At 42.3% G+C, this 26,334-nt stretch overlaps 1 long non-coding RNA gene across 4 annotated transcripts; it reads left to right on the plus strand.

The window, feature by feature from the left end:
- Nucleotides 1-19,882: 19,882 nt before the first annotated feature.
- LOC107797001 (uncharacterized) lies at nucleotides 19,883-24,457 on the plus strand. Of its 4 annotated transcripts, none has more exons than XR_012701319.1 (5): nucleotides 19,883-20,084; nucleotides 20,258-20,323; nucleotides 20,436-20,491; nucleotides 20,579-21,075; nucleotides 21,947-22,320. It is a non-coding gene; the product is annotated as an uncharacterized LOC107797001 (long non-coding RNA). The 4 variants fall into 4 exon arrangements; XR_012701317.1 differs by adding an exon at nucleotides 23,871-24,457 and having other exon boundaries at nucleotides 19,884-20,084; nucleotides 20,436-21,075; nucleotides 21,947-22,221; XR_012701318.1 differs by adding an exon at nucleotides 22,428-22,779 and having other exon boundaries at nucleotides 19,884-20,084; nucleotides 20,436-21,075; nucleotides 21,947-22,221.
- Nucleotides 24,458-26,334: the final 1,877 nt, after the last annotated feature.

Raw genomic sequence — 26,334 nt, forward strand, 5'->3', positions numbered from 1 at the left:
TTTAAAAAAAAGAAACACAGCATGGCAATAGTACAACATACATGGGTAAACAGCAGGGGATCTCCCGAGATACCGTCTCGTAGTTCCAAAATAAATATACAGGGAGAACTCCCGAGGTACCACCTCGTAGTCTCAAAAGTAAATATGCAGGGAGAACTCCCGAGGTACCACCTCGTAGTCTCAAAAGTAAATGTGCAGGGAGAACTCCCGAGGAACCGCCTCGTAGTCTCAAAAGTAAATGTGCAGCGAGAAACCCCGAGGAACCGCCTCGTAGTCTCAAAAGTAAATGTGCAGGGAGAACTCCCGAGGAATCGCCTCGTAGTCTCAACAGTAAATGTGCAGGAAAAACTCCCGAGGAAACGCCTCGTAGTCTCAAAAGTAAATGTGCAGGGAGAACTCCATAAACACACAGCTCAAACTGATAAATACAATAGTTAACAGCAAGATTTCTAAAGTTATACTGATAAAGAACAAGGAAAAATATGAATCAACTAGGCATGCTTCACAGAGTTCAAATAAGCAGTTAAAGCACGTAGACATGCGATATTAGACTAAACAAGATAACTACACATATTGGAATAGCTCAATTAAGAATGAAAAAATAGACTAATACTCATTTAAACTGTATAACTCAAATTAAAGGAAAAACAAGTTACTACTCCGTAAAATAAATTTGGTTTTACAACAAATAGCCCGTGTACGTACTTTTCACCTCACGTACACGACACTCACATATCACAACAATACCAAATTCTAAGAGGATTTCCCCCATGCAAGATTAGGTAAGCCACTTACCTCGAACCAAGCTCAATCAATCGGTCACAATGCCTTTTCCACGAATATCCGACTCTGAATGGCCCAAAACTAGCCAAAATCAATTACATTCCATAGATACAACTATAAGAAATTAATCTAATTAATGAAATCAAAGCTAAAGCAAGAATTTTTGAAAGTCGCCCCAAAAAGTCGATCCGGGCCCACGTCTCAGAATTGGGTAAAAGTCACAAAATATGAACACCCATTAGCTCATGAGTCTAACCATATCAAATTTACTAAAATCCAGCACCAAATGGCCCTTCAAATTCCTAAATTCACTCTCCAAATCCCTTGCCTCAAACCCCCAAATTTCACCTCAAAAACACACCAACTAGGTGGAAAATCAGTGGGGAAACATCATTATTGAAGAAAAATGAATACAAGAAGCTTACCTTAGTAATCTCTTCAAAAACCCTCTCAAGAACCTCCAAAGTCCGAGCTCAAAATGATGAAAATGGCCAAAATCTCGAAGTCACGCTTAAGTAGGTTCTGCCCAGGCATTTCCACACCTGCGGAGCCTGGGCTCGCACCTGCGCGTCCGCTTGTGCAAACAAATGAGCGCTTCTGCGCAAACCACTTACTCCCATCTGCCTCCGCACCTGCGACCTATGATCCGCATCTGCGCTATCGCAGGTGCGGGAAAAACATCGCACTTGCGGACTCTGCTGATCCTCCTCACTTCCGCACCTGCGCTCCTCCTTCCGCACATACGGATCCGCACCTGCGGATACCCCACCGTAGGTACGATTACACCAGAAGCTTGAAAGTTTCAGCAACTCACACAAAGTCCAATTTCAATCCGTTAAGCATCCGAAACTCACCCGAGGCCCACGGGACCTCAACCAAACATACCAACAAGTCCTATAACACCATACAAACTTAGTCGAGCCCTCAAATCACATCAAACATGCTAAAAACACGAATCACCCTCCGATTCAAACTTAATGAACTTGAAACTTTAAATTTCTACAACCGATGCCAAAACCTATCAAATCACGTTCGATTGACCTCAAATTTTGTACACAAGTCATAATTGACATTACGGACCTACTCCAACCTCCGGAATTGGAATCTGACCCCGATATCAAAAAGTCCACTACCAGTCAAAATCTCCAAAAATTCGACTTTCGCCAATTCAAGCCTAAATCAGCTACAGACCTCCAATTCACAGTCCGGACACGCTCCTAAGTCCAAAATCACCCAACGGAGCTAACGTAACCGACGAAACTCTATTCCGGAGTCATCTTTGCACAGTTTCGATTACGGTCAAAATCTTAAGACTTAAGTTTCCGTTTTAGGGACTAAGTATCCCAAATCACTATGAAACTACAACAAACCTTCCCGGTAAGACTCATAAGAAGAAAAAGATACGGGGAAGCAGTAAATAGGGGATCGGGGCTAATACACTCAAAAAGACCGGTCGGTTCTTTACATCCTCCCCCTCTTAAAATAATCGTTCGTCCTCGAACGAGCATAGAGACATATCTAAAGTGGTGAAAAGATGAGGATAGCGGCTGCGCATATCATGCTCGGTCTCCCAAGTCGCCTCCTCGACCGGCTGACCCCTCCACTGAACCTTCACGGAAGCAATGTCCTTTGACCTCAGCTTTTGAACCTGCCTGTCAAAAAGAGCCACTAGCTCCTCAACATAAGATAGATATTTGTCCAACTGGACTGAGCTGAAATCCAACACATGAGATGGATCACCGTGATACTTTCGAAGCATAGAAACATAGAATACCGAATGAACTCCTGCTAGACTGGGAGGCAAGGCAAACTCATAAGCAACCTCCCCAACATGTCGCAACACCTCAAATGGGCTGATAAACCTTGGGCTCAACTTGCCCTTCTTTCTGAACCTCATAACACCCTTCATAGGCGAAACCTGGAGCAAGACCCGCTCTCCAACCATGAATGCAACATCGCAAACCTTCCGATCCGCATAACTCGTCTGTTTGGATTGGGTTGTGTGAAGTCGATCCTGAATAACCTTAACCTTTTCCAAAGCATCCTGAACCAAGTCTGTACCCAATAATCTAGCCTCGTCCGGCTCGAACCAACCCACTAGAGACCGACACCGCCTACCATGCAGAGCCTCATACGGTGTCATCTGGATGCTCGACTGATAACTGTTGTTATAAACAAACTCCGTAAGTGGCAAGAACTGATCCCAAGAACCTCCAAAATCTATCACACAAGCGCAGAGCATATCCTCCAGTATCTGAATAGTGCGCTCGGACTGTCCGTCCGTCTGAGGGTGAAATGCTTTGCTCAGCTCAACCCGAGTACCCAACTCTTGCTGTACAACCATCCATAACGGTGATGTAAACTGCGTATCCCGGTCAGAGATGATAGATACCGGTACGCCATGAAGCCTGACAATCTCGCGGATATAAATTCGAGCCAACTGCTCGGAAGAATAGGTAGTCATTATAGGAATGAAATGAGCTGTCTTGGTCAACCTATCCATAATCACCCAAACTGCATCAAACCTCCGCTGAGTCCGTGGGAATCCAACAACGAAATCCAGTGATTCTCTCCTATTTCCACTATGGAATCTCTAACTTCTGAAGCAATCCACCTGGCTGCTAATGCTCATACTTCACCTGCTGGCAATTTAGACAGCGAGCCACATACTCCACTATGTCTTTCTTCATCCTCCTCCACCAGTAATGCTGCCTTAAGTCCTGATACATCTTCGCGGCACCCGGATGAATGGAGTACCGCGAATTATGAGCCTCCTGAAGAATCAACTCTCGCAAAACATCTACATTGGGCACACATAACCTGCCATGCATCCTCAATGCACCATCATCCCCAATAGTGACCTCCTTTGCATCACCGTGCTGGACCGTGTCCTTAAGGACAAGTAGATGGGGGTCATCATACTGACGCTCCCTGATGCGATCATAAAGAGAAGACCGAGAGACCACACAAGCCAATACTCGACTCGGCTCAGAAATATCCAATCTAAACAAATTGGCTGGCTAAGGCCTGAACATCCAACGCCAATGGCCTCTCTGCTACTGATAGATATGCTAAGCTCCCAAAACTCTCCGCCCGGCTACTCAAAGCATTAACCACTATATTGTCCTTCCCGGGATGGTACAAAATGGTGATATCATAATCCTTAAGCAACTCCAACCACCTCCGCTAACGCAAGTTAAGATCCTTCTGTTTGAACAAATGCTGCAAACTCCGGTGATCGGTGTAAATCTCATAAGGGACACCATACAAATAGTACCGCCAAATCTTCAAGGCATGAACAATAGCTGCTAACTCAAGGTCGTGGAAAGGATAGTTCTTTTCATACACCTTCAGCTATCTGGATGCGTAGGCAATCACCCTACCGTCCCACATCAACACTGCACCGAGACCAATCCGTGATGCATTATAATATACAGTATAAGACCCCAAACCTGTAGGCAATACCAATATTAGAGATGTAGTCAAAGCTGTCTTGAGCTTCTGAAAGCTCTCTTCACACTCCTCTGTCCACCTGAACGGAGCACCCTTCTGGGTGAGTCTGGTCATAAGTGCTACAATAGATGAGAATCCCTCTACAAAACGACGGTAATACCCCGCCAAACCAAGAAAACTCCAGATCTCCGTAGCTGATGACGGTCTAGGCCAACTCTACACTACTTCCACCTTCTTCGGATCCACCTGGATCCCATCACTCGATACTATATGACCCAAGAATGCCACTGAGTCTAGCCAAAACTCACACTTTAAAAATTTCACATATAACTTCTTTTCTCTCAGGGTCTGAAGCACAGTCATCAGGTGCTGCTCATGATCCTCCCAAGTCCGGGAGTACACCAGAATGTCGTCAATAAACACAATGACGAACGAGTCAAGATAAGGCCGGAACACACTGTGCATCAAGTGCATAAAAGCTACTGGGGCATTGGTCAGCCCAAAAGACATCACAAGGAACTCGTAGTGACCATACCTAGTCCTGAAGGCAGTCTTCGGGATATCTGGCTCCCGAATCTTCAACAGATGATAGCCTGAATGTAAGTCAATCTTGGAAAATACTCTGGCACCCTATAACTGATCAAACATGCCATCAATACGAGGCAAAGGATACCTGTTCTTCACTGTAACTTTGTTTAACTGGCGATAATCAATGCACATACGCATAGAACCATCCTTTTTCTTCACAAACAAGACATGAGCACCCCAAGGTGACACACTGGGCCGAATGAAGCCCTTATTAAGCAACTCATGTAACTGCTCTTTCAATTCCTTCAATTCAGGAGGAGCCATACGATATGGAGGAATAAAGATGGGCTGAGTGCCCTGCAACAAATCAATGCCAAAATCAATATCTCTATCGGGCGGCATGCCCGGAAGATCAGCTGGAAACACATCTGGAAAATCCCTCACTACCGGGACTGACTCAACTGTAGGGGTATCAATACTGAAATCTCTCACATAAGCTAGATACGCGTCATACCCCTTCTCAACCATTCGTTGAGCTTTAAGAAATGGAATAACTCTATTGGGAGAATATTTTAAGGTACCTCTCCACTCTAATCGCGAAAATCCTAGCATAGCTAGCGTCACAGTTTTAGCGTGACAATCAAGAATAGCATAATAGGGCGACAACCAGTCCATGCCCAAGATAACATCAAAGTCTACCATGCTGAGTAATAATAAATCGGCTCTGGTCTCAAAACCACCTAAAGCAATCAAACACGACCGATACACGCGGTTCACAACAAGAGAATTTCCCACAGGAGTAAACACATAAATAGGGGAACTCAAGGAATCTCGAGATACGCCCAAATACGGGGAAAATAAGAGGACACATAGGAATATATAGAGCCTGAATCAAATAAGACTGACGCGTCTCTATGACAGATCGAAACAATAACTGTAATGACAGAGTCAGAAGCAACTGCATCTGTACGAGCATGAAGAGCATAATATCTGGCCTGGCCTCCCCCTCTAGGGCAACCTCGACCTCCCCGACCTCCACCTCGAGCTGGCTGAGCAGGTGGGGCGGTAGCTGGTGCTGGAATCATAGCTTGAGGACCCGGTGGAGCACGCTGTGCCTGAGAAGTCTGTAGAGGTGCACCCCTCCTAAGTCTGGGAAATCCCTCACCATATGGCGAGTGTTGCCACACTCAAAACAAGCTCTCGGAGGGCGTGACTATTGTGACTGGATCGGGCCAAGTATGCTGGACTGGCCGCTAAAAGCACCCCAAGCAGGAGGCACACTAGATACTGTCGGTGCATAATAAGTCTCCTGGGGCCTAGCAGGGACCGGAATACCACTGGCGGTTGGAAGAGCTGAATGAATAGGGCAACTCCCATAACCCCTACAATGTTGAACTGCAGCTGGGGCACGAGTACCGCTGTAAGTGCCAGACTCTCGAGACCTCTTGGCCTCCCTCTCCTCTCTATCCCGGGCAAGCATGCCCTCCAATCTCCTGTCAATACTCACAACCAACTGGTAAGAAATATCCATCTCCAGCTCCTTGACCATACTAATCCTGATACTGGGGTGGAGTCCCTCAATAAACCGACGAACCCTCTCTCGAACTGTGGAAACCAAGGCTGGTGCATGTCAGGCCAAATCACTGAAGCAAACTGCATACTCTGATACAGTTATAGCACCCTGGCGCAACTGCTCAAACTCCGCGCGCCATGTGTCCCTGAGGCTCTGAGGGACATACTTTCTCAAAAACATGTCAGAGAACTGAGTCCATGTAAGTAAAGCTGCCTCATTCGGACTATTCAACTCATAAGTAAGCCATCACTGATAGGCTGCTCCTCTAAGCTAGAAGGTGGTAAAAGAAACCCCACTCATCTCTGCTATGCCCATAGTACGGAGAATACGATGACACTCCTCCAGAAAACCCTGAGCATTATCTGTAGCCAATCTGCTGAAGGTATGTGGGTGGTACTTCTTGTACCTCTCAAGTCTGAGTTGCTCCGTCTCAGAAATGGCTGTCTTAGTCTCGTGCTTAATCGGAGCTACCGGCTGCATCGGTATAATCTCTGGAACCTGGTCGGCCTGAACCCTCTACTTTGGAGTATCGGCGATGGGAGTCTGTGCTCCTCCCTCGGCCTGAGATATGGCAGGAGCAAGTGGAATCAATACAGCCTGAGCTAAGGTGCTGAACATGCTCAGAAACTGGGCTAGAGTCTCCTGGAGGGCTGGTGCACCAACAGGTACCTCAGGTGCCTGCCCTCTAGCTGGAGCTACGAGGGGCTCCTTTGTAGCAGCTCGTGCGGGTGCTCTGGTTACACTGCGTGGACGTCCTCGGACTCTACCCCAGCCCCGGCCTCTCGCGGCTCTAGCAGGGGGCGCGGGTGCCTGGTAAACAAATCCGCCTGTACATGTCCTCACCATCTGTGAGAGAATAGAATACAGAAGTTTAGAGTTTCGTAGTCAACAATTTCGCACGACAAGGAATCAAAGAAGTAAAAATTTTCCTAATAGTTCCATAGCCTCCCAAAGATAAGTACAGACGTCTCTGTACCGATCCGCGAGACTCTAATAAACCGGCCTGTGATCACAACACCTATGAACCTAGAGCTCTGATACCAACTTGTCACGACCCAAACTCCCTCCGTATAACGTTGTGATGGCACCTAGTCTCTACGACTAGGTAAGCCTAACAAATTGCAAAAAATAACAAAACGAAAGTAAAACATGGCAACTAACAGCAGTGGATAACTAAATAACAAGTAACAATGTCACTCGACATGTACAATAACCAATACTCTATAAATATACATTCTTCCCAAAATCCAGAACATCATAAGTCACAAGCAATGGAAGGAAACTAGTATCTCTATACACCAGAGTCTAACAAAAGATGTACGGAAGGTAAATGACATAGGAGAGTATAGAGGGGGACTCAAAGGTCTGCGGACACGGCAGATATACCTTGAAGTCTCTGTACAACAGCAAGCACTCTCAGCTAGTAGCGGGGCTGATAAGAAGTACCTTGATCTGCACACAAAAACATGTGCAGAAGAGTAGCATGAGTACACCACAACGGTACCCAGTAAGTGCCAAGCCTAACCTCGATCGAGTAGTGACGAGGTCAGGTCAGGCCCACTAGTATATAATAAATAAAGCAGGAGAATATGCAGTATAATAAGAGACTAGAATTTAATAAAAGGAAACACAACAGGGCAACAGTACAACACACATGGGTAAACAGTAGGGGATCTCCCGAGATACCATCTTGTAGTCCCAAAATAAATATACAGGGAGAACTCCCGAGGTTCCGCCTCGTAGTCTCAAAAGTAAATATGCAGGGAGAACTCCCGAGGTACCGCCTCACAGTCTCAAAAGTAAATGTGCAGGGAGAACTCCCGAGGAACCGACTCATACTCTCAAAAGTAAATGTGCAGGAAGAACTCCCAAGGAACCGCCTCATAGTCTCAAAAGTAAATGTGCAGGGAGAACTCCCGAGAAACCGCCTCGTAGTCTCAAAAGTAAACACACAGCTCAAACTGATAAATACAACAGTTAACAACAAGATTTCTACAGTTATACTGATAAAGAACAAGGAAAAACAGGAATCAACTAGACATGCTTCACAGAGTTCAAAAAGGCAGTTAAAGCACGTAAACATGCAATATTAGACTCAATAGGATAACTACGCATATTGGAATAGCTCAATTAAGAATGAAAAACAAACTAAGACTCATTTAAATAGTATAACTCAAATTAAAGGAAAAACAGGTTACTACTCAGTAAAATAAATCGGGTTTTACAACAAATAGCTCGTGTACGTACTCTTCACCTCACGTACATGGCGCTCACATATCACAACAATACAAAATCCTAAGGGGATTTCCCCCACACAAGGTTAGGCAAGCTACTTACCTCGAACCTAGCTATCAATCGGTAACAATGCTTTTTCCACAAATACCCGACTCTGAATGGCCCAAATCTAGCCAAAATCAATTACATACCACAAATACAACTATAAGAAATTAATCTAATTAATGAAATCAAAGCTAAAGTAAGAATTTAGAAAATCATCCCAAAAAGTCAACCCGGGCCCACGTCTCGGAATCGGGTAAAAGTCACAAAATATGAACACACATTCGCTCACGAGTCTAACCATATTAAATTTACTAAAATCCGACACCAAATGGCCCTTCAAATCCCCCAAATTCACTCTCCAAATCCCTAGCCTCAAACTCCCAAATTTCACCTCAAAAACACACCAACAAGGTGGAAAATCAGCGGGGAAATATTATTATTGAAGAAATATGAATACAAGAAGCTTACCTCAGTAATCTCTTCAAAAACCCTCTCAAGAACCTCCAAAGTCCGAGATCAAAATGATGAAAATGGCCAAAATCTCGAAGTATCGCTTAAGTAGGTTCTGCCCAGGCATTTCCGCACCAGCAGAGCCTGGGCTTGCACCTGCGCCTCCGCTTGTGTGGTAAAATGAGCGCTTCTGCACAAACCACTTACTCCCATCTGCCTCCGCACCTGTGACCTATGATCCACATCTGCACTACCGCAGGTGCGAGAAAAATATCGCATCTGCGGACTCTGATGATCCTCCTCACTTCCGCACCTGCGCTCCTCTTTCCGCACATACGGATCCATACCTGCTGACACCCCACCACAGGTGTGATTACACCAGAAGCTTGAAAGCTTCAGCAACTCACACAAGTCCAATTTCGATCCGTTAAGCATCCGAAACTCACCCGAGACCCCCGGGACCTCAACCAAACATATCCAAGTCCTATAACACCATACAAACTTAGTCGAGTCCTCAAATCATATCAAACAATGCTAAAAATACGAATCATCCTCCGATTCAAACTTAATGAACTTGAAACTTTAAATTTCTACAATCGATGCCGAAACCTATGAAATCACGTCCGACTGACCTCAAATTTTGTACACAAGTCATAATTAACATTACGGACCTACTCCAACCTCCAAAATTAGAATCCGACCCCGATATCAAAAAGTACACTGCCGGTCAAAATCTCTAAAAATTCGACTTTCGCCAATTCAAGCCTAAATTAGCTACGGACCTCCAATTCACAGTCCGGATACGCTCCTAAGTCCAAAATCACCCAACGGAGCTAACGGAACTGATGAAACTCTATTCCGAAGTTGTCTTTACATAGTTCTAACTACGGTCAAAATCTTAAGACTTAAGCTTCCGTTTTAGGGACTAAGTGTCCCAAATCACTCTGAAACCACAACAAAACCTCCCGGCAAGTCTCATAAGCAGAAAAAGATAAGGGAGAAGCAGTAAATAGGGGATCGGGACTAATACAATCAAAACGACTGGTCGGGTCATTACAGGTTCGAAAGTTGAGATCAAAGAATATAGCTTTAATGAAAGTACAGAGGAGAGGCCAGCCAGTCGGAGAAGCTACATGGGAGACTGAGCGGGAGATGCAGAGAAAATATCCACACCTATTTGAGGCTCCAGGTATGATTCTAAACCCGTTCGAGGATAAAAATTTGTTTAAGAGGGGAAGAATGTAACGACCCGGCCGGTCGTTTTGAGTATTACAGCCCTGTTTCCCCATTTACTTCTCAATTTATGCTTTATAGTTGTTATATGACTTGCCGGGATCATTGTTTCGGGTCCGGTGAGGTCTTGGAATGAATGGGAACACTTAATTTCAAAGTTTAAAACTTAAGTTGAAAAGGTTGATTGGATGTCGACCTATATGTAAACGATTCCGGAATAATTTTTTGATGATTCCAATAGCTCCGTATAGTAATTTTGAACTTAGAAACGTGCCCGAAATTTTTTTTTGGAAGTCCGTATTTAAATTAGGCTTGAAATGGCTAAAATAGAAATTTAAGTTTGGAAGTTTGACCGGGGAGTTGACTTTTTGATATCGGAGTCAGAATCCAGTTTTGAAAATTTTCATAGCTCCGTTATTTCATATATGACTTATGTGCAAAATTTGAGGTCAATCGAAATTGAATTGATAGGTTTATCGAATGTAGAAGTTGGAATTCATTAGTTTTCGTTAAGATTGAATTGGGGTGTGATTTGTGATTTTAGCGTTGTTTGTTGTGATTTGAGGTTTCGACTAAGTTAGTATGATGTTTTAGGATTTGTTGGTGTATTTTTTTGAGGTCCCCGGGGCCTCGGGTGAGTTTCGGATGGTTAAATCGAAATTTGGACTTAAACAGCTGACGGAATTTTTTGATGCTTGTATCTAGTTTCCTTCATTGCGTTCGCGAGGGGAGTCTCGCATTCACGAAGAGAAAATTTGGTCTGGCCCATTTTTTGCTACGTGTTCGCGACTGAGGGCACGCGCTCGCGAAGGGTCGAGGGGCAAAGCTACGCGTTCGCGATCGAGGCCTCGCGTTCGCGAAAGGGAAAGCCGATTTGGGGGAAATTGGTCTTTGCGTTCGCGAGACCAGGCTCGCGCTCGCGAAGAAGGAAATCCGGGCAACAAAATTTGTGCTTCGCGAAAGCGAGTAAGCCTACGCGTTTTCGAAGAAGAAACGCCTGGACATAATCTTTAAGTTCTAAAAATTGGACTTCGTCCCATTTTTCATTTTTGACAAATTGGAGCTCGGGAAGAGGCGATTTTCTGGAGATTTTCAAGAAAAATAACGGGATAAGTATTCTTAACTCAATATTGATTAAATTACCCGAATCCATGGTTGTTTTTAACATTTAATTGGTGAATTAAGTTGGAAAAGTTAGAAAACCCTCTTGGTTTAATTTGAAGATTTGAGGGTCGAGTTGATGTCAGAATTTAGTAAAATTTATATGGTTGGACTCGTGGTTGAAGGGGCGTTCATATTTTGTAATTTTTGTCGGGTTCCGAGACGTGGGCCCCACGAACGATTTTTGAGTGCAATTTCAGATTTTGTTGGAAAATTAGTATTTTCATATGGAATTAATTCCTATAATTTGTATTGACTTAATCGAATTATTTGTGACTAGATTTGAGGCGTTCGGAGGCTGATTCACGAGGCAAGGGTATAACAGAGTAAAGAATAACACGGTTTGAGGTAAGTAATACTTCTAAACTTGATTCTGAGGGTATGAATCCCCGACTTTGGTGTTATATAAATTGTTTGGAGGTGACGCACACGATAGGTGACGAGTGTGTGGATGTGCTCCATAGAAATTGTGACTTGAATAAATCATGTGAAGTTGTAAAAATTAAAGAATCGTGTTATTATTCGCATATTCTCCACGTGCTAGGAATTGAGCTGAGACTCGTATTAAAGATCGTGGTTAGGCTACATGCCGATATTTTGGGACCCACATGGTGGTGTTGCTGTTAAATTTAATTATTTTAAAAATATATATTTCATACTCAGTCATGTTCATAAATGTGAGGATATTTATGAGATCGGGGTTGTTCGCCTGCAGCCCTGCAGCAGGCCATATTGGCTTTATATATATATATATATATATATATATATATATATATATATATATATATATATATATATATATTATTATTATTATATGGATCGGGGCTGCCCGCCTGCAGTAGGCCTTATAGGCTTTATTATTATATGGATCGGGGCTGCCCGCCTGCAGCAGGCCATATCGGCTTTATATCATGCTTGGGCTGAATGAGCCCCTTCGGAGTCTGTACCCCCCCACAGTGAGCGTAGATGATTTATATACGGGATGGACTTCCCAAGGCATGGACTTGCCTTACTTATTTATATTTGTGATGAATTTTCCTGGACATGGATCTTGTCTGAACCATTTACATTTGGGGATAAATTACCCCACGGCTGGATTAGCCTTATACGTTACTAAGTGACTGACTGTCAGTCAATGTATATATATATATATATATATATATATATATATATATATATATATATATATATATATATATATATATATATATATACACACACACACATACCTGGGCTAGATTGGTCATAAACACTACCGAGTGACTGAATGATTTGTGATCGTGAGTACACAAGGTTTTCTACTGAGATTTTATATTCATCATATCATGCATTATTGATCTATCTTACTTGTACTGAGCTTAACTGTTGAACTTGAAGAATGCCTACATTTCTGTACCGTTATTTCTATACTGGACTGTACCTGCGGAGCTCGTCACTACTTTCAGCCCAAAGGTTAGTCTTTTTACTTATTGAGTTGGTTGTACTCATACTACACACTGCACCTCGTGTGCAGATCCAGGTGCTTACGGACATGACGACTGTTAGATTTTAGAGTGCTATCAATCGGAGACTATCAAGGTAGATGTCTGGCGTCCGCTGACCTTGACTCCCTTCCTTTTTGTTATTGTACTGTTCTATATGTCGGACAATGTTTTTATCAGTCAGACTTTGTATTCATTTAGATGCTTATGTACTCAGTGACACCGGATTTTGGGAGTGTTTTATGTCTGTATTAATGAGATTTTGTATTGAATTTAAATATTATATTTTTAAACTTAAAAGATATTGTGTTTCATTGGCATTGTCGGCTTGCCTAGTATTGAGATAGGCGCCATTACGACAGGTGATATTTTTGGATCGTGACAGGTCTCCACTAGGAACTCTCAAAACATTTGTAATTATCAAAATAAATTAGCATGGAACCTATAGGCCTCACAATATCTATTCTTGAAAATTTGGCAAGTATTGCCCCTTTTTAAACCTCTAATACATGTAACACGTTATTCAATTCACCGATACGCATAAAGCTTTCTATATATTAGAAGAGCTGGTTTTCGACATGGCTGCTTACCTGTCTTTTAATTTTTGTTTAAGGGCATTTTGGACCTTTAACAGAATCTAATAAAACGTATCCTTTAAATCCAAAGCTAAAGGCCACCGCATCAGTTCTCGCACCCAATCACTTTATAACGAAACACGTGTTTGTCATTTTCAGTTAAGATATGTGTAATTTGAGATTGACACTAAGCAATAAGCACGAACAGACTTACCAATGCACTTTACATGCTTACTGTCATGGGCGGCTTTCCAACCATGCCCCATGACCCCTTAGACGCGCCCCGTGGCATCCTGGCCAGCTTTCCAACGCCCGTCGTCACGGTCGGCCCCGTGGTCTCGGCAGCTCCAAGTGACAAGCGCGCACGTGCCTCTGTCGCCCCACTGATAGCCATCGCCAGCGCCCAGCCACAGGCAGATGCCAACAGCGCCGCACGCGCAGACCCTGATGCGAAAGACAAAGTTGCTGCCAACGGACTTGTTTCTGCTTTGTAGAAGACTAAGTCCTTTTCATTGTAAATATAGAGTAGTTTTACTGCATTTTCTTTAAGTGTGATTTTTCAGCTTTTATAGGCCTAGTGATGTAACTTTGGTTTATTTTTTTTAAGCATTATTAAGGGGGACCAAGCAATCAAACTTTCAAGCAAGCAAACAATTCTCTGTACTGGTGTCTCTCCCCCCCGACACCGTATTCTTTTTCTGTAATAGCTTTCATTCAATGCAATCAAGCTTTCTTTCATTCTCAATTCTCTTTTCTGCTCTCTCTTTCAATTGATCACGACATTGGTTTTCCCGTACGGCACTGACAATCTAGTCTAGCGTACGGAGGGGACCTCAGTTAGCGGACAGCAATCGCACTGACATCGGTTGCTTAGCCTTACGTCGCCCTTCCAAGGAACATCAGGAAGGCGCCGCGTAACAGTTGGTATCAGAGCCTAGGCTCGACATCGGACGAGGGATTACATTGCAATTACCACCATTTCTGACCATGGTGAATTATGGGGATCGCATCGCGACCCTTGAGGGAACGGTTGACGCATTACGGCCCATCGTGGAAATGGTGCCCGACCTAAAGACCAGCCTAGTGCAAAGGTTGGACTACCTAGACCGCAGACTGATCCAGGCCAAAGTTGACATAGAAAACATCAGTCGCGACTCTGAAGGAGACCGACAAACGACAGCCACAGAGGCAGCCGAAATATTTGGTAAATTTGAGGTCCTCCAACAGGAGCGCGCCGAGGATTTAGCCAACGGGCACAAGAGGCAGACAGGGTGACTGCCATGCAACAAACTATAGACAACTTGACAGGCCAGCTCAACGTTGTCAATGCTGCTTTACAAGGCCTGCTTCGAGGAGGTGGAAACCAAATCGGGGGTATTGTGAACCTTGCCCCTGTGGCCCAAAAACTGAAAATTCCTGAGCCAAAGCCATACAGTGGAGCTCGAAATGCCAAAGAAGTGGAAAAACTTCATCTTCAACATCGAGCAATACTTCGATGCCGTGGGGGGCCTAGAAGAAGCTAAGAAGGTAGCAACTGCTGCCATGTATCTTCAGGGCGATGCCAAACTCTAGTGGCGGGTGAAATACGAAGCCATCAAAGGCTGGTGAAGATACCCTCGAGACATGGGCAGAACTAAAGGCAGCCATACGCTTACAGTTCTTCCCCGAAAATATTGAGTACAATGCTAGGAGAAAGCTACGGGAGCTCCGCCAGACCAAATCAGTGCGGGATTACGTGCGGGAATTCTCTGCGCTCATGCTGAACATCCGCGACATGGGGGACAAAGACAAAATTTTCACCTTCCTAGAAGGGTTGAAACCTTATGCCCGTATGGAGTTTCAAAGACAAAGGGTAGACACGTTACCTAAGGCAATCCAAGCAGCAGAGTGCCTTGGGGATTATCAAGTGGAAGCCCGGAAGGGCAGGCCTCAACAGCCTGTCCGAGGAGGATACAAAGGAGGCCAGCCAAACACTGGTGGCCCTAATAGAAGTAGAGGAGACCGGAGTGCAACCAAATCTAAGGCTCCCTCCTCAAGCAGTACTAGTGTTGTATCTAATAACAATGATCGGGGGAGGAAACCCCCCTCAGGATGCCGTCATTGCGGTGGACCACATTGGAACAATGAATGCCCACATGCACAAATGAACGCCCATCAAGCTTTTGAGGATGGGACGGATGACGATGCCGATGATGCGGACCAGACCGAACCAGTTGGTGCATTCAATGCCATTGTTGGCTCTATTTCTGAGCCTCTAGCGGGAACCAGTGCTGGTATCCGTAAGAAGAAGGACCACTGTCCAATCGCCAAGAAAGGGAAAAAGAAGGCGAACGAAAGGACTCCTCCTCATCAAGAGAGGACCTTAATGTTCGTTGACATGAAGGTAAATGGCAAGCCTATTCGGGCGATGATAGACACGGGTGCTACCCACAACTACTTAGCCTCGACTCAGGTGGAGCGCCTTGGCCTAGTTGTAGAAAAGGGGAAAGGTCATGTCAAGGCTATCAACTCACCACCTCAGCCAGTGGGTGGAATAGCCAAAGAAGTACCGGTAAAACTTGGCCCTTATGAAGGAAAGTTCAACCTGCGCGTGGTGATTATAAATGACTTCGAGTTGATAGTGGGGTTGGAATTCCTAAGACAAACCAATACCATGCCCGCACCATATACAGACTTGCTACTGATGATGGGAGAAAACGGAGCTAAGCCCTGCATTATTCCGTGTATTCCCATGAAGATGGCCGCCGAGAACATCTCGGCCTTGCAGTTGAAGAAGGGGGTAAAAAGACATGAACCCACATTCCTGGCTACCCTCTGCATGGAAGATATAGAACGCTCCTCGGGTCCTATTCCTGCACCCGTGAAGGAGCTGCTTCTGAAATTTGAAGACATCATGCCACAAGACATGACAAAGCATCTTTCGCCTAGGAGAACTGTGGACCATGAGATTGAGTTGGTGCCGGGTGCGAAGCCACCTGCCCGGGCGTCATACAGAATGTCACAACCCGAACTCACCGAGCTTCAGAGATAATTGACGGAAATGCTAGACACAGGGATCATCGTGCCCTCTAAGTCCCCATACGGGTCCCCTGTGCTATTCCAAAAGAAACATGATGGTAGTTTATGACTCTGCGTGGATTACCGGGCTCTAAACAAAATCACTGTGAAAAACAAGTACCCTATCCCGCTAATGGCAGACTTGTTTGATAGACTGGGTGGTGCGACGGTATTCACCAAAATAGACCTGAGGACAGGTTATTGGCAAGTTCGTATTGCAGAGGGTGATGAGCACAAGACGACTTGTGTGACAAGATATGCGTCGTACGACTTCCTGGTTATGCCCTTTGGCTTGACTAACGCGCCAGCCACATTTTTCACCTTGATGAATCAAGTCTTCCGAGAATACATTGATGAATTCGTCGTGGTTTATTTGGATGACATTGTGGTATATAGCCAGACACTGGAAGAACACCTGGAGCATTTACGGAAGGTCCTAGCCCGATTGCGGGAGCACGAATTATATGCGAAGCTATCCAAGTGCTCCTTTGCTCAGAAATAAATTGACTTCCTCGGACATGTCATCGAGGAAGGGCAGATCAAGATGGACAAGCAGAAGATTCAGGCCATCACAGAATGGCCGCCTCCTAAGGATATCCACGCCTTGAGGTCGTTCCTTGGCCTATGCAACTTCTATCGGTGTTTTGTGAAAAGTTACTTCCTCATTGCAGTGCCGCTGACAGAACTTCTCAAGAAGGTCACACCGTGGGATTGGGGCCCCAAGCGGGCAGAGGCTTTCGACGCATTGAAGATGGCTATGTCTAGTAGCCCAGTCTTGGCCCTCCCTGACTTGGCCAAGCCATTCGAAGTACATACGGATGCCTCCGACTATGCACTTGGTGGAGTATTGCTACAAGAAGGGCATCCCGTAGCATACGAGAGCCGGAAGCTGAAGGATGCAGAGCGGCGCTATGCCGCCCATGAGAAAGAATTATTGGCTGTCGTTCATTGCTTATGCCTTTGGAGGCATTATCTACTGGGATCCCCATTCGTGGTCAAGATAGACAACACAGTGGTTAGCCATTTCATGACCCAACCAAAGCTGAATGGTCAACAGGTAAGATGGCAGGAACTCCTAGCGGAATTTTACTTCAACCTAGAGTACCGAAGTGGGAGGACCAATCATGTTGCTGATGCACTCAGCCAGAGAGCTGATCTAGCATCGGTGTGTCTACTCGCAGCCCTAAAGGGAAGCGAAGTAACCACCACCATAAAAGACCAAATACAGGATCTACTCATCAAGGATCCTGCTGCACAATATTTGGTTGATTTGGTAGAACAGGGCAAGACTCGCCAGTTCTACACCGAAGATGGTTTCCTGAAAGTGAAAGAGAACCGACTTTATGTTCCTAAAGGAGGAGATCTGCGAAGGGCCCTTCTGGCGGAATGCCACGATAGTTTGTGGGCCGGTCATCCCGGTGAGGAACGCACCATGGCATTGCTTCGCCGTGCATATTATTGGCCTCAAATGGTCGATGGCGTCGCTCAGTATGTGAAGACTTGTCTAGTATGCCAGAAGGATAAGTCAGACCGTTTGACGCAGGCAGGGCTCTTGGAACCACTAGCTATCCCAAAAAGACCTTGGGAAAGCGTTTCCCTGGACTTCATCACCGGATTGCCCAAGGTCGGAGATCTCACAACTATCTTGGTTGTGGTGGATCGGTTTTCCAAGTATGCTACCTTTATAGCAACCCCACAATATATATCAGCAGAAGATACAGCTCGACTAGAGGAATATCTCCGGCACTTTGTGACCGGATCGCAGAAGAACTGGGTGAAGCTTCTGGATGCTGCTCAACTGTGTTTCAATTCACAAAAAAGCTCAAGTACCAACAAAAGCGCTTTTGAAATTGTTACCGGATAGCAACCGCTACTCCCACACTCAGTGAACGCCCCAAATATGTCAAAATCTCCTTGAGCTGCTAGCTTCTCAAAAGAATGGAAGCAAAATTTGGAGATAGTACTGAGCTATCTTGTCAAAGCCCAAAAGCGGATGAAGAGGCATGCTGATCAGAATCGCCGCTTTGTTGAATACCAAGTGGGAGACAAAGTGATGGTCAAAATCCCAAAGCGGTACTTGTTTGCAGGGGTTCATGACCCCCGCCTATTGCAAAAATATATTGGACCCTTATCCATTGAAAAGCGCATTGGAAAAGTTGCATACCGGGTGGATACCCCAGCTTGGTGGAAAATCCATCCTGTTTTCCATGTCAGTCTCCTGAAACCTTTTCCGGAAGATAAGGAGGATCCTTCATGAAGCCAACTCACAATACCAAGTATTCGAGGTTCCAATTCAACCGGGAAAAGGCGTGCTAAAGCTATTCTGGATGATCGAGTGATTCACGCCTCAAGAAAAGATCACCAGGAGTTCTTGGTGAAATGGCAGGGATGTGATGCAGAGGAGAATACTTGGGAGAGGGGAACAAACCTCAAAGCCTAAAAGAGCCTGATTGATGATTACCTTGCAAGGAAGACGCCGAGGACGTCACCAACTCAGGTGGGGGAGAATGTCATGGGCGGCTTTCTAACCATGCCCCATGACCCCTTGGACGCGCCCCGTGGCGTCCTGGCCAGCTTCCCAACGCTTGTCGCCACGGTCGGCCCCGTAGTCTCGGCAGCTCCAAGTGATAAGCGCGCATGTGCCTCTGTCGCCCCACCGATAGCCATCGCCAGCGCCCAGCCACAGGCAGATGCCAACAGCGCCGCACGTGCAGACCTGATGCTAAAGACAAAGTTGCTGCCAACGGACTTGTTTCTGCTTTGTAGAAGACTAAGTCCTTTTCATTGTAAATATAGAGTAGTTTTACTGCATTTTCTTTAAGTGTGATTTTCCAGCTTTTATAGGCCTAGTGATGTAACTTTGGTTTATTTTTTTTTAAGCATTATTAAGGGGGATCAAGCAATCAAACTTTCAAGCAAGCAAACAATTCTCTGTACTGGTATCTTTCCCCTCCGATACCGTGTTCTTTTTCTGTAATAGCTTTCATTCAATGCAATCAAGCTTTCTTTCATTCTCAATTCTCTTTTCCGCTCTCTCTTTCAATTGATCACGACATTGGTTTTTCCGTATGACACTGACAATCTAGTCTAGCGTACGGAGGGGACCTCAGTTGGCGGACAGCAATCGCACTGATATCGGTTGCTTAGCCTTACGTCGCCCTTCCAAGAAATATCATGAAGGCGCCGTGTAACAGCTTACCAATGCACTTTTGCCCTGAAAAGAGTACGTGTCTCTTCCATTTGCTTCTAAAGCATGCTGATTCCACGTGTCTTTAATCCAACACAGACAATATATTACCTTTACCTAATATTGCAACTTTTTCCTGCTTTCTCTGGTTCATCGCTTTCTTGCTATCTCTCTTGGGTCCATTTCTATTATTTTGCTGGAATTTTTTTTGAGTATCTGATTTGCGTTTATCGGCATATTTTGCATGTCTTCTTCGACTTCTTTTTCTAGGTTTTGTGAGTTTGCTTCTGCAATTTCCTTTTGGTGTAATTGCTATCTCTTTGGTGCGTATTATATTTATTTGTTATCACAATATTTTGTGACTGTAAAACTTTCGTAGGTCTAGCCTGATATACAGATCACTTTATGTGTTTTTTATTTCTGAATTATTTTATATGTGGAAATATTAATTTTGAATGTCTGATTTTGATTCTGAACCGTATCTATCTGCTTTAAGGTTCCAAGAGATTTCAAAAATTATGTTCAGGTGGTGGGACCAATTGTTTCAACGAGGAAGTATCAGGTGAATGAAAAAAACGTTTTCAATTACGTTCTGTCAATATGTAAGTTCATACATGGCAGAGTATGATAAATTGAAAATACCTCCTAATGTGTTTTAACATCTTTTTTCCCAGGGGCAAATTCTTAGAGGCAGGCTAAGGTTCTAAAGTGGATTGAAGCTCATATTACAGTTGTCCACATAAGCTATCAAAACTTTATGAAATCAGAATTGTGTTATAGAAAGAATTTAGCTTTGAACTCTTTCTTCCTTTTGCAGGAATATTATGGCTAAAGATGGACCAAGATGGAGAAAGGCATGTAAATTTGCTCTTTGTTATTGTATGTTTGACTGTTGTTATATGTAAATTTTCACATTCAGATTCAGGGTTAGGATATAATACTTTATCTATGAACTTCCTTGCATTTGGAGTTTATATATGAGATTGCAATATGTTCTTGGATATTATAAAATTAGCAAAATCTAGCTATTGATATGAATTTTCCTTTTCCTCTAACAGAGATGCATAATATCCAGTTCCTTTTGGACTGTTAATGCATCATCTAAGATACGTGTCCTCTGACCTTAAAAAGGAAAAGGCACGTATCAATGCCTTATCTTTCTCTGAAATATTCTACATCGTTTTAATCTTCTTGCTTTCATTGCCTTCTGGATTTATTCATCCTCTTCTGTAGCTGATTCATAAAAGATCTTGAGGATTAACCTGGTGCTTCTGAATCTGTAGTGAAAAATGACTGAAGACCCTTTCTCTTCAGGTATTCCTTTCTCTATCAAAAAATTCCCCATACAGATTATGATTATTATACCCACAAGGGAAAAAGGGCGTTTTCTTATAAATTATTTGCTCTTAATCGTTTTAATAGCATTTACTCTCGCTATATATTTGAATCCCCTTTTAATTTTTGGTTTAGACATGGAAATGTGAGGAGGGAGGGGGAGGAAGGCAAATATGTTTCTATGAAGTTATGGCCATTTAATCCAGTTGCCTATTTTGGTATTTTATTTTGTGTCTAATCTCCATGTGTAAAGAAACATGTTAATTAACATTAAGTGTTTAATTGGATCACAGTATCACCCTGATAAACCTTTTGGTTTCCAATATCATCGCGTGTGATTCAAAATAACCTTTCTAATATGCTCTATTGCAATTTAGGTATTATTTTTGAATGGTCGTAGTTTCAGGAAATTGATGCAATATGTGCATTTGGACAGATGCGCCTTGAGATATAATTTTTGAAGCCAATGTTGTTACACGTCCGCTTAAGCCCTAAAGCTCGGAAAAGATCAAGTTGTGTGCTTTGCCTCGATATTTATAGAAACATTAACTGTTTAATTATTGGCAATGTTAAATATTGCTTAGTTAAACTCAACCAGCATATTACCAGCATATTGATACTAAGTGAAATATCGTGGGGTTTACCTTTTAAAACAATAAGGGTGGTGGTATTATGCATTAGCTGTTTATATCCTATATTTTTTTTACTTAAAATGTGTGTAGCATATGTTACTTACTTCTTAGAAGTACTTTGTATCTTTTTGAAATAAGTTTAGAAGGTAGAGGAAAGCTAACTGCTTCAAGGGCTAAGAATTGGAATTTTACAGAAAACGATGATGCATCTAATGCAGGTTGTTGTTGGTGGATTCTTGGGATTGCAACAGTAGCAATTGCTTGGCGATTAGGGGCTCCGGATATCAAGCATGAAGTTAGATAAGCTTTTGCATTCTACTGTTGCAACCATACAAATAATCAAAGTAGTCGACAGATATCACCAATTTTCTCATTATTTTGTCTCACTTCTGAATTCCTCTTCAAGACACTATATGCAGTTACGCGATAATCAGATCAAGTGACACTTATGCAAGAGGACTAATATTGATGAAAGTCCCTTCCTCTAATACATGTAATCTATCTTCATTCTCTACCACCACTTTTCCTATATTAAGTGTTTTTACGTGTGGGACGTTATAAAATATATTGTCAACAGAAGCTTTTTGCCTTTCTTCTTTCTCCACAATTTAGGACTCTCTTTCTCCTCTGTTTATGTAACTACAAAAATATCTTCCACGTTGTCCTAATTTACTTCTTACTGATGTGCATGATGTGTAGGCATATAGGAGTTGGAGACAAGAATTTGTTACTTCCTATTTACTGGTAATATGGTGGTTGAGTTTATATTGTGGTCATGCAATATTGTCCTTATGTGGCTATTCCCTTTGTAAACAGAAAATTACTTAACATGGTTCTTTTTATGTCGTCATTTATGAAATATCGAGCATTATAGTTGTCTTTCTTACTTGACTCTAGGTGCTTTTATCCTCAAGTACTAAGGTAGTTACCTTTCCTATACTAGAAGTTTGAGGAGCAAACGAGTATTTGATAGTTTCTACGGAAATTTTGATTTGTCTTACAAGTTGTGATCAAAGAATCTCAAGATGAATTTTGGTCTTTTTGGATGAAACGTAATTCGTTAGTTAATTCTTCATTGGAAATTGCTCACCTTATCCAACTTCAAATAATTCTGAAATGTTATTGGTTCTGCTGTTGATGATGCTCTTCCAGTAGAGTTTATTTTGGTTCATCTCTAGCTTACTGGTTCCTTTTGCAATCAATTGTGCTCACAATCAACTGTTGATGATGCTCTTCAAGTAGAGTTTACCAACATTTTGAGTCATCTCTTGCACTCTGGTGATGGTTATGCTTTGTTCGATGTCATTCTTCGACCAAAATGATAACTTCATGATGACTCTCAGTTGTATGAAAATGTAAAATCTCCTCCTAGAGGAAGTTGTTGTACTCTATAGGGTAGTAGTTCTGGACAACCGACTCCTACGAACGTTTTTGGAGTGTTTTCTTGTGATATCTCATTAGTGGAGCAGCTAAGAAGAGGGGGGAGGGGGTATAAGTATAAAAGAATGAAAGGAGTCTTATTTTATTCATAAGATATTTCGCGTGATAGAATATCATTCTCATGCTTTATATAACTATATATATATATATGACATAAACCCAAACATCACAACAAATACCATTTAATCTATACTTCTCGGTCACTGAATGTAGTTAAAGAACCCAAGGTAAGTTGACCAAATCCGATATGGGTCACACATCCACATGGCCACACCCATGTGTTGACATGGGTGCGGCAGAAATTTTGAAGAGTTCGCATAACATAGTTGATGGTTACACTTTGAGGAGCAGTAAACTTTTGTAAATTAGTCTAACCAACAATAAATAACATACAGTTATTTATTGTTTTAGCATCTTTAGATCTACTGAATGTTATATAAGTTTAAATGCTTAACTGACAATCATTTAGCAATTGCGACCGTGAGTATACAATATTTTCTACGAATTAAAACATTGTTCCATAATATGAGGATCACCGAGGTTTATATTAGAAAGAAATGAGACAACATTTCATAAGTATTCCTAAAAAGCTAAAACAGAACAATAATTAACAATATGGTTCGCAGGTTTAAAGTATTATGTTATACTTATGTATTATATTTATTCAATACTATCAGTTAGTAAATATTCCATTGTTTGCAGGGTTTTGAAAGATCAAGTGAGTGGCTTCTCATTGGAGTGAGCCAAAAAGGACTATAAGATCTTTGACCGAGAATAAATATGAGTGCATGTCAATATCACACTTACCGTACATGTTTGTTTGGCATCTGAACTCCTAAATCTTGCAATGTACCGTGAGTTTGGGTACGTAGAGGAAGAAAACCTGAATGACTACTAACCAATTATCAAATTGTAGATTCGAAAGCTGTTTATGCAGGGCGTGCTGGTTTAATTTGAAACAGGGAAGTTTTGAACAGGAAAGAATCAAAACTGAAAAGTCTGTTCCAAATCCCAAATACAGTAGGTAAATCATTAGAAGACTTGTGGCAGTGCTGAGCACCAAGTGCCATTTATAGTTGTTTTGTCAACTAATTCAGGCGGTCATCGGTTCTATTTTTTGGTCCGATGGAGAGGATACAATGCGAAGACAATCCAGCCAACAAATGTATGATTCATACATTTGGATTCATAACAGGTTATCTTGGTGCTGTACTATAGCAAATCTGTTCAAAGGCAGATAAAAGAATGCGCCAGCTACTATTTAATTTACAATGTTGGGCCTGTGCTGCTGGCACGGGTTATCACCACCTAGTTTAAAAATATGAGAACGATCCCATTTCCTTTTTAAACAGTGTTATTTTATACATTTAGCTTTAAGCTTAATTACCATTAAAATATCATTTGATCAAAATAGCACTTCAACATCATACTTTGACGAACAATTTCAAAAATTCCGTTTAAGTCGCATTTCATGCCTTTAACATCAAAATAAGGTTTTAGTAAAACTTATAACATTTTCGCCTCACGTGCCATTTCTCCAATAAATTTCAAAATGGGGATTTTATTCTTAATAATTATTTATAAAACCAAATGACACTTTATATGCATAATAATTTATAACACATGGTGAACCCGTACTCGTTCGTCCCCACAAGCACGAATTCACATTTATAATCAATTTATATGAGGTCATGTATTTAGAGAAAATTCCTCAAACAAGAGTAAGTCTAATAAATTTACCTCAAGTCGCTTTCCAAATCTTACCCAAGAGTTTAACGACGTCAACAATCCATAATCTACATGTCCGAGCTCACATCTATCAATAACACGTCACAACAACACAAACCAAATCAACTAAGTGTCTAACACTTAGGTCAAATTTCAAAAGTTTCACAAAAATCTTTATTTCACCATTCGAAGGTCAATCCTTGAGTTTTAACTCTAATTCATCCGGTAAATCTCGAATGTTAGTCTTTGGTCGCATTTAAGTCCAAAAGTTTATCATCCAAACTTTCCTTTACATATTGAATCTTTAGTCTCTTAAAATTTGACTAACTCTCTATATTTTCAAAAATTTCAACAGAGTTTTTTTTGTTTCTAGGCTTATCGAAAAAAATTTCACGTGCCAGCGAACCAGAAGAATATAATATAAAGGCCCCACATGGATCTACTCACCCGAACTATATCAATAAATATTTTATGACCTTTAATGCCTCAAAATACCACCAAATAACCACTCTCGAAATCACAATACTAAAATCTATTACAATGTAAAGAAAATCTAGCCACCATAGGCAATAAGTGAATCAACTACATTACATAAATGTACTAAATCTCAATTCGTAATCAAGGTAACCAATTTACTTATTCTCTCATGGAATAACATGATCATCACCAAATTTAAAATTCTAGAAAAGGTCATGCGTGCAGTCGCGTGTGGACATCAGATTTTTTTTTTTTGCTATTCATCTTGGCCTCCTAAGTGGCCTCCTCGAAGTCATGATTACACTATAATATTTTAGCTGAAGCAATATATTTAATTTCTAAACTACAAACTTGCATATGAAGAATCCCTATTGATTCTTTCTCGTAATTCAAACCATCATTCTCAAAATCTAAACATTCCTATCTAAAATACAAAATGACATTACTTCTAAGGTTATTACCTCATTCATTGCACGACGTGTCTTGTCGCCCACATATTTTTATAGTTAGGAAAATAGAAGATCAGACCTGCTAAAGGTAGTCCGGTGGCAACATAAATTCACGTATAACCCCACTTTTTCTAATAATGTCACTCACCTCAAGGAGTATGCTTTACCATCTAAGTCTCGTTACACTTTTTCACTATTTCCTTTTAAGAATACCACGTCATAACTCTTAAACTCACATTCTAGGTGACATCCACCCAACAGATCGCCATTTCACCCTCTGCGAGACAAAGATCTCAAAAATTCTATGCTTGAGATGTTACATATGTATTTTCATCCCTACATCCCCTCTATAACTACGAGTTCGCCGTAACACTTAAAGTAATGTTACATAACCCATTCTCCATTTCCAAGCCTTTAACTAAATTCATACTTAAGAATTTTTTTTTCCCGTTTTCTCCCCTCTTTAGGGATTTTATCCCATTAATTTTCCATCCATTCGAGACTCTTAGGTC

Source organism: Nicotiana tabacum, chromosome 17 (assembly GCF_000715075.1).
Source record: "Nicotiana tabacum cultivar K326 chromosome 17, ASM71507v2, whole genome shotgun sequence".
Lineage (NCBI taxonomy): Eukaryota > Viridiplantae > Streptophyta > Magnoliopsida > Solanales > Solanaceae > Nicotiana > Nicotiana tabacum.